The sequence below is a fragment of the Triticum dicoccoides genome, chromosome 3A (genome assembly GCF_002162155.2).
Source record: "Triticum dicoccoides isolate Atlit2015 ecotype Zavitan chromosome 3A, WEW_v2.0, whole genome shotgun sequence".
NCBI classification, from domain to species: domain Eukaryota; kingdom Viridiplantae; phylum Streptophyta; class Magnoliopsida; order Poales; family Poaceae; genus Triticum; species Triticum dicoccoides.
In genome coordinates, this window is record NC_041384.1 from 143,284,554 (window position 1) to 143,291,051 (window position 6,498).

Genomic DNA, 6,498 nt, shown 5'->3' on the forward strand with positions numbered 1-6,498 from the left:
CTCTTGACGATGATCCTAGTGTTCGCGACCTACACTCAGCATGTGCTCTGATACCATCTTGTAGCGATCTAACCTCAAACGGTCAAATCTCTCTGCATAAGTGTCATCCCTGGATCAGTAATGGTGACACACACAGTACTCGAGGATTTATAACAGAGTGCAATCACACACTTATTACATCGAATATCTCAAAGAGAGTACTTATTACAATAATATGGCTGAAGGCCATCTAAATAAGATAATTGTGGAAGCTTCGAGGGTACATGAGTCCATCAACTCCAACGGCATAGCTGAGTGCATGACAACGACCTAGCGCACCTTACTCTTCGTCTAAAAACTTTGCAACATAATACATTGCACATGGAATATGCTGGCAAGATAACACTATAGAGCAATGAACAAGTAGCAACTATAACTATATGCAAATATGGCTGGAGGAGGCTCTATGGTTATCATTTGCAGAAAGCTAGTTTTTCCCTACAACAAAGGAATATATTTTTATTTGACTACCAAGTTTGTTGAAAACATCGAGAATGGTAACCCAATCTCAATCCCAAATTAATAGTCAATAACCCAACAAATCAATTAAGTAGAGTGATGTGATCAACATAATAGTTCAACCACCAGATAATCAAGATGTCCATAACCGGGGACACGACTAATCATGATTAGTTTGTACACTCTGTAGAGGTTTGTGCACTTTTCCCCACAAGACTCGATCTCCTCCATTGAATTTCTTGCACTACATGGTGTTTGAGAAACGGATGACCGAGACACAGTATTTCAGAAGCATTAGCTAATTACGGCGGGTAGACAGTACCACCTACATCCCCTGCATCTGCTAGTCTACCACTTTAAGAGATCACACAAGATACTCAACTATGCCAGATCCCATAATGGCTTGTGGATGCACATGGAAGTTTCCAGCATGAATAACATAATGATCCCTTTGAGCCTGGGTGGCAAACCATATAATGATCACACGGATTCCCTGGGATCTCCTTGGAGAACAGTGGATTCCCCAGGTGTCCACAAACCAATCCACCTGTATGTGTCTTAAAGTAGCCACCTTAAGTTAAACCTTAGTTAACAATAACTCTCACAACTTTCATGAATTCTCTCAAAACCAAACCATGTCTACGAGCATAGCATAGTAGTATAGGCATAACGTAGTAACATCCAGGGTTTGAATAAAAGTCAATAGGTTCCTACCTCATCATCTACTTCCCAATACCCACATGTTTTCAGAACCTACTCATGCAATGTTTGAGGGCTTAAACTAATGCATAAAAACTGGGTAAAAGGGATATGATCAAAGTGTTAGTTGCCTTGCTGACGATCTGAAAACCCTAGCGACTTGTAGTAGCATGCTTCGCACTCCGGAAACTCTATTGGGAACAAACAATAGCACACATAAGAACTCAAGCATAAGACGCAAGGGTAAAACTCAAGAGAAAAGATCTAAACTGAAAGTTCAACTGAAGAGCTTCGATTTGCAAAAAGAATCAATCGAATCAGAGCTACGAAACTCAAACTGCGATCAAAAGCAGTTCAAATTAAAATCTGCTTGAAACCAAATTTTTAATAGTCAAAAAACATGTTCAATTTGGTTATCTGGAAAGAGGGGAACAAGATGAAGATTTAGGCGTTGGTTTCACTATATTTGGATAAACGAGCAAAAAGTAACGAGGGTTTGAAGATAAGGGACTATTCTGTGATAAAAGTATTCGCGGATAGGTCCCTGGATGAAAAATAAAATAAAAAGAACAACCTAACGAACGAACATTCGATAACAGGAACTGACAAACGAAAACGTTCGCTACCGCGGATTAGCGGACGAATGTCTGCTACTTAGAACCAATCGAAAAACCAAAAAAAACCCTAACCCTAAAAATAAACCGAAATAAAACCAAGGAAAACCGAACGGTTTTTACCGGTTAACCATAGAAAAACGACGGCAACGTCTTGGGCGAGATCCGGCATGGCTCCGGAGTGTGCTGCGGCGGCTGCGGAGGCGGGGTTCGGCAGCGCGGTTCGGCGGCGCGAGCAAGAGCGGCAGCAGCGGCGGACTGCGGCTGCGGCGACAGGTGGTGGGGAGGAGGCGGTGGGGAGGCTCGGCCTTATAAAGGCCCGAGGGGCAGGCTTGAGCGAGGGGCAACGGTGGCGGCGCAGAGTCCGACCCGGACTCCCCTCGCGGGAGTCCGGCGCTAGCACGGGCGACGAAGGTGGGGCGGCGGCTGGGCCTGGCTTAGCTGGTCCTTCGCCCCAGTCGAGCAAAGAGATTTTTTTAAATAAATGTCGCCCGAAAGAAAAATAGTAATAAAATATAATTCTAAAAATACCAGAAACAATTTTCACCGTCCAAACCTAATATTTAGGACTAGGTGAGCATTTTTTTGGCCTAAAAATGCAATTTTCAAAAATACATATTTTTCTAATTCAAATAAAATACAAATAAAATAATTATTTGATTTTAAAATTTCTTCTCCAATATTCCTCTCTTTTGAAGAAGTCATTTATTTTTATTATTGGAAATAATAGGACTGAAAAATCTTAAAATAAAATTGATCCTCTTTTCAAATTTGAAAAAATATTCAAATATGAAAATTTGCGAAATCTCCAACTATGTCCTTGGGTCCTTGAGTTGCTTAAGATTTCTAGGATCACAACCAAAAATGCAAATAAAATATGATATGCATATGATGACCTATGTATGACATCCAAATTGAAAATTGGGATGTTACAATTAAGGCCTCCTTTTAATAGAGAACCGGAACAAAGCATTAACACATAGTGAATACATGAAGTCCTCAAACTACGGTCATCACCGGGAGTGGTCCCGACTACTGTCACTCCGGGGTTGCCGGATCATAACACATAGTAGATGACTATAACTTGCAAGATCGGATCTAGAACATGGATATAATGGTGATAACATTAACGGTTAAGATCTGAAATCATGGTACCCGGGCCTAAAGTGACAAGCATTAAGCATGGCAAAGTCATAGAAACATCAATCTTAGAACATAGTGGATACTAGGGATCAAGCCCTAATAAAACAAACTCGATTACATGATGTATCTCATCCAACTCCTCACCAACCAGCGAGCCTACGAAGGAATTACTCACTCCCGGTGGGGAGCATCATGGATTTGGACTCCTCGTCCACTTGCTCGACTTTGTCCTTGTCCCACTTCCTCTTGGTCGATACTTCTTTGCTTGAACCGCACACTTGGCTCTCGCTCTTCATCCAACCCTTGTAGATATTGAAACAAAAGTGGGAATCCATCACAACGTATGATACGTCTCTGTCGTATCTATAATTTTAGATTGTTCCATGCCAATATTATACAACTTTCATATACTTCTGGCAACTTTTTATACTATTTTTGGGGACTAACATATTGATCTAGTGCCTAGTGGCAGTTCCTGTTTGTTGCATGTTTTTTGTTTCGCAGAAAATCCATATCAAATGGAGTCCAAACGGGATAAAAACTTACGGAGTTTTTTTGGAATATATGTGATTTGGGGGAAGAAGAATCAACGCGAGACGATGCCCGAGGGGGCCGCGCCCCAGGGGGTGGGCGCGCCCTGACCCTCCTGGCCACCCCGTAAGGCAGCTGGTGCCCTTATTTCGCCGCAAGAAAGACAATATCCGGATACAAATCGTGTTAAAATTTCAGCCAAATCGGAGTTACGGATCTCTGGGGATATAAGAAACGGTGAAAGGCCATAATCTGGAACACAGAAACAGAGAGAGATAGATCCAATCTCGGAGGGGCTCTCGCCCCTCCCATGCCATGGAAGCCAAGGACCAGAGGGTAAACCCTTCTCCCATCTAGGGAGAAGGTCAAGGAAGAAGAAGAAGAAGGGGGGCCTCTCCCCCTCTCTTCCGGTGGCGCCGGAATGCCGCCGGGGCCATCATCGTCACCGCAATCTACACCAACACCTCCGTCATCTTCACCAACATCTTCATCACCTTCCCCCATCTATTGACAGCGGTCCACTCTCCCGCAACCCACTGTACCCTCTACTTGAACATGGTGCTTTATGCTTCATATTATTATCCAATGATGTGTTGCCATCATATGATGTCTGAGTAGATTTTTTTTGTCCTATCGGTAATTGGTGAATTGCTATTATTGGTTTAATTTGCTTGTGGTTATGTTGTTGTCCTTTGGTGCCCATCATATGAGCGCGCGCGTGGATCACACCATAGGGTTAGTTTTATGTTGATAGGAATATTTATTGGAGGGCAAGAGTTACAGAAGCTTCAACCTAGCATTGAAATTGATGCATACGGGATTGAAGGGGGACCAATATATCTTAATGCAATGGTTTGGTTTTACCTTAATGAACGTTAATAGTTGCGGATGCTTGCTAATAGTTCCAATCATAAGTGCATAGAATTCCAAGTCAGCGATGACATGCTAGAAGTGGCCTCTCCCACATAAAACTTGCTATCGGTCTAGTAAAGTAGTCAATTGCTTAGGGACAATTTCGCAACTCCTACCACCACTTTTCCACACTCGCTATACTAACTTTATTGCGTCTTTACCTAAAACAGCCCCTAGTTTTTATTTACATGCTCTTTATATTCTTGCAAACATATCCAGTTACACCTACAAAGTACTTCTAGTTCCATACTTGTGCTAGGTAAAGCGAACGATAAGCGTGCGTAGAGTTGTATCGGTGGTCGATAGAACTTCCGGGAATATTTGTTCTACCTTTAGCTCCTCATTCGGTTTGACACTCTTACTTATCGAAAGAGGCTACAATTGATCCCCTATACTTGTGGGTGATCAAGACCTTTTTCTGGCGCCGTTGCCGGGAGTCATAGCGTGGGGTGAATATTCTCGTGTGTGCTTGTTTGCTTTATCACTAAGTAGTTTTCATTTTGTGCTCTTGTTTTCTATCTTTAGTCATGGGTAGGAAACGCAAAATACCAAAAAAAATAGTTTTACCTACTACACCAATGGTTGAAGAACCACTCAAAATCTATCACACCCCTAAAGATTTTTACTTGGATCATCTTCGATCCCTATGTGCTCATGCGGAAACCCCAACTAGCTTAGTTAAGGGCAAATCTTTAGATGAGCATGCTTGTTATGTGCGACACCGCTTCTCTCAAAAAGGGAAACTTTTACTGGATCAAATTCATTGTTTGAAGTGCTATGCTTGGAATTTATGTGAAATATATGATTTTACTTGTTGTTCTGAAGACCCTAAGAAAAACCTTCCCTACAAATGTGAGTTTAGTGATAATGGAATCGTATCTTCGTATGCTAATGTTGTTTACAATTACTATGATGTTCAACAAATTGAACAATTTGTTGCTTTTAAGGGTGCTTATGGAATTGCTTCTTTGATTGGAAAGTATGATGCTACTCTTTACAAATCTAAATTTTTTGCCATACTTAAATATTGCTATGATAATTATGCTTCTAATGCCTACGTTAAACCATATATTGAGGACTCCTCCGCTGTCCAAGAAGAGACTAATATTTTGCAGGAGTCTATGGAAGAAGGAATTGATGAAACTATGGGCTCATTGGATGAAAGAGATGATGAGGAGAGCGAAGAACAAAAGGAGGAAGAGCGGATTAGCTACCCGTGCCCACCTTCTAATGAGAGTAACTCTTCAACTCATACATTGTTTAATTTCCCTTCGTGCTTACCAAATGATGATTGCTATGATGATTGCTATGATCACGTTGATTCGTTCGAAATATCCCTTTTTGATGAACTTGATGCTTTCTATACTTGTGGCCAAGATGCAATATGAATTATGCTTATGGAGATGAACTTTCTATTGTTCCTTATGTTAAATATGAAATTGTTGCTATTGCACCCATGCATGATAGTCCTATTATCATTTTGAATTCTCCCGACTAAACTATATCAGAGAAGTTTCCCTTATTAAGGATTATATTGATGGGTTGCATTTTACTACTACACATGATGATTTTGATGAATATAATAGGCATGTGCTTGCTGCTCCTACTTGCAATTATTATGAGAGAGGAACTACATCTCCGCCTCTCTATGTTTCAAACAAGATAAAATTGCAAGAAACTTCTTATGCTATGCATTATCCCTTACTTGATGTTCATGAATTGTTCTTGTATGACATGCCGATGCATAGGAAGAGAGTTATACTTCGTCATTGCTTGACATATTCTACTTTGTGCTCTCTACTAAATTCTAAATCATTGTTGATTCAAATTGGCTTTGATATACCTTGGGATCCGGGTGGATCCATTACCTGAGCACTATATGCCTAGCTTAATGGCTTTAAAGAAAGCGCTGCCAGGGAGACAACCTGGACGTTTTAGAGAGTCATTTATTTCTGTTGTGTGATTTTATAAAGTTTAAAAACAAGAATAATGTGCCAGGATTTGCCTTTAGGATGTTTACATTGCTTGTTGGTTTGTGCGGTGCAAGACAGAAACTTTGGCTGTAGTGCGCGAGTTTACATTTTTTACTAGAACATCAGAC